This window comes from Sapajus apella, unplaced genomic scaffold (assembly GCF_009761245.1).
Source record: "Sapajus apella isolate SASKATOON/1434 unplaced genomic scaffold, GSC_monkey_1.0 scaffold6, whole genome shotgun sequence".
Lineage (NCBI taxonomy): Eukaryota > Metazoa > Chordata > Mammalia > Primates > Cebidae > Sapajus > Sapajus apella.
Genome location: NW_022436946.1, coordinates 55,927,600 through 55,931,017, shown reverse-complemented (window position 1 = coordinate 55,931,017; position 3,418 = coordinate 55,927,600). Strand labels below are relative to the sequence as shown.

General features: G+C 34.4%; 1 pseudogene; it reads right to left on the bottom strand.

The window, feature by feature from the left end:
* Positions 1–1,864: 1,864 nt before the first annotated feature.
* LOC116549106 lies at positions 1,865–2,882 on the bottom strand (annotated as a pseudogene).
* Between the last annotated feature and the right edge of the window lie 536 nt (positions 2,883–3,418).

Here is a 3,418-nt window from a genome sequence, read left to right as displayed (position 1 = left end):
CCAATCCAACAGCTTTCTTTAAAGTTAATCTAAATATCATTTAACAAGTTTATAAAAATTTCTTAAATTTTCACAGGAAAAATATGTTACTGTAAACTGAATGAGAAATCACCAATTCTATTTCTACTATCCCTTTTGTTGTACGAGTCTATTACTCATAATAGGAGAAACACAAAACAGAATTCTCTAATTCTCCCTTCTCTTCCTTTGTCTTTTCTTTTCTCTTCCCTCCTCTTCTTCTCTTCCTTCTTCTCTCTCTCACTCTGCCCCAAACTATGTATCTTAGGCATCGATCCAAAATAGATTACAAGAAACATAAAATGTATGCAAGACAAAGCAAAATAAATTATGATAAAAACATTAATCCAAGAAAAAAAAAGTTAAAAAAGAGAACCTTATAAAATATATGTCATTATCCAGCGCAATTGCTAAAAGTTGGCTGTGAACCGACTTTAAACAAAATGCAGTTTGGTTGATTATATGAATAGATTATCAATGTTTTTAAACAAAAGCAAAATCAAGTACTTACAGAAGCACAGATATTCCTGTTCATAGAAAGAGAGATAAATTTCTTCAAGGGTAGTCATTAAAAGGACACTGCATAATATCATGCATTAAATATTTTCTTCTATTAATACCACACCCTTATAATAATTGGTATAAATAACTTCTGAAATTTGTCATATTGTCTTCTTTTTAGTTCCATATTTCTTACCAACTCCCACTTGGAACAATGCCATCCTACAAAAGGGCTATCATGCTTTTGGATGGCCTGGCTAAATTCAGGAGTATACCCTTTCTTATGTAAAATAATAGATGCACTGCATATTTTCCAAACAATCTTGCATAAACATTATTTCTTTCAGTTGAACTTTTGTTAGAAACACTGGGAAACACTGAATGCAAGGTTATACTTCTGAAAAGAATATAACTAATCTATGAGGCAATTTAGTATAGATTCTTATGATTTAACATTTAGAAGAATTTCAAGAGATGTGATCCTACCCTTGCTTCCCTCTAATTAGATACTTTCTAGAAAACTAGGGGCTTCCCAGCTGCCCATATTCAAGTTTACGATTTACAAGATTAGCAGTAAATAAAGAGAGAGAGAGAGAGAGAACACCAAAATCTGACAAGCTTTTCGTAGAAAAGAAATCAGCAGAGGTGTACAACTGTCAATTTTACTTCAACAATTACATGACTATCATCAATCAAGTACTTGAATAGAACTTTTAGTAATATTTCAATGTTTCAGATAAAATTTTTATTATAAATTTATACATAAAAATATAATTTTACATTCTATTTTCTGAAAGAGGTTTAAAACCATTTTATAGACACCACATTTTATTTAAATAAAATGAGTTTTGTCAGCTGTTTTTAATTTTTGATTATTTGGCTTTAAAAATAAACATTAGCCAAACCTAAATGCAATAAATATTGATTTAAATTTTATATCAAAAGCAAATATGATATAAGCTCTACACAGATAAGTATTTGATTTCTATGAAATCCATTTATCTAAAGCTTAATTTGTATTTGTTTTGTTATTAAAACTCATTAGCTATCCAGTATTTTAAAAGTAGAAGTCAGAACTAATATAAAAACCCTCCTTGGAAGTTATAGTGTCCTGTAAAATTATGAGAATAAGTGTGGTCAGTAATGTAAGTGCTCGATATAACCTTGACAAAAGATAGTTGTTAATAAAGTCTTGTTTCTCTCATCTTTCAAAAAAGATAGAGAAATTAGAGGAAAAATAACCTAAGTAAAAAGGTAGCTAATGTAGATCAATGAATCTGTGCAAAAAAAAAAAAGCACTTTTTTTTTTTTCATTTTAAAGAGTTTTATTACAGGATGTTAATATTCAAGACATGTCAGAACACCTTATACTTCTAATCAGATTTTGAGTAGCTGGTTTTAAAGTATTATTTGGGTATTTTTCTCCCTTTGTCTTTTGGGCAAAAGGGCTTCTCAGGGACTCTTTAAGAGATGTTATTCTGATCAGTTTATCCTTAATAACCTGAGACATCAATCCATGGATGTCTTCTATGGCAGTTTTACTGTTGTCTCTGGTGGCTTTGGTAAGTTTGTCTTCTGATTTTCGATCAAGTGTTTCTAAACCCAACAATGAAATTCAGTGTATACACCCAATATTTATTCCACAGAAGCTAAAGCAATTTGCCACCCAAAGAGGATTGCAAATACAAGACTTCTAAGCCATAACATTGTTTACATTGTACACCAAAATCTTTTATTAAGCGGGATAGTCTGGTACTCAGAATGTCCTTTATTAGGAGGTTTGTAGCCCTTCAGGTATGCCCTAAAGGCATCAAGATTCACTTTCCCTGCAGATACTGTTCTTGTTGGATCAATCACCACTGCTGTAAATGGTTCCTGGACTGCTTATTGAGCAAGCTGAGTACTAACATGATCCCAGAAAGCCAGCAGCCATGGCCAGGGTGTCTATAATACCATCCTATTGCATTTTTAAAGCGGCCAACCTGTTTGGCATTTTCTATGTATGTGGCCGTGTACTCATATGCAGCAGCCTGAGCATTTTCTCAGGTTTCAGTGCCTTCTACAAGCAAAGTAAAACAGCCCATAATAATTGTGGTTTTACCATCCACCTTTCCTGGCATCCAACCCAGAACTTCCAAGTTGCCCCCGATCTGGCATGTGCCACCATCTTCAGTAGAGCCAATGCTGAGAATTTGCAGTACTTTAAAGTAATGGTGATTGTTAACCCAGGGTTTTGCTGCCAGTATTTCTTACTGCTATTTCTTGTCATATTTGTGGATTTCATTGTTACTCTGACCTTCATGCATGTTTTTGGCCAGTTCCCAGGTTTTCTGGACCACACCGCTCCCAGATGCCGCCATCGCTGAGGAATCAAACTTGTGCTTTTAGAACCAAGGTGCAACTTTAGCTCTCTAGGTCTCTGTGTGTGGCTTTGGACCCTATACACCACAAGAGCAAACTCTTTTATTTTTTAATTTTGTTTGTATTTATTATTATTATATTTGAGATGGAGTCTCGCTCTATCACCCAGGCTAGAGTGCAGTAGCAGCGATCTCAGCTCACTGCAGCCTCCACCTCCTGAGTTCAAGCAATTCTCCTGCCTCAGCCTCCTGAGTAGCTAGAATTACAGGTGCACACCACCATGCCCAGCTAATATTTTGTATTTTTAATAGAGACGGATTTTACCATATTGATCAGGCTGACCTCGAACTCCTGACCTCAAGTGATTCACCCTCCTTGGTCTCCCAAAGTGCTGGGATTACAGGCGTGAGCCACCATGCCTGGCCAGGAGCAAACTCTTAATTAGTTTCTTGAGATAGCCATAACACTTTTTTTTTTTTTTTTTTTTTTTTTTTTTTTTTTTTTTGGTAATGTGTCTTTCACTTAAGTCATTTGGAGC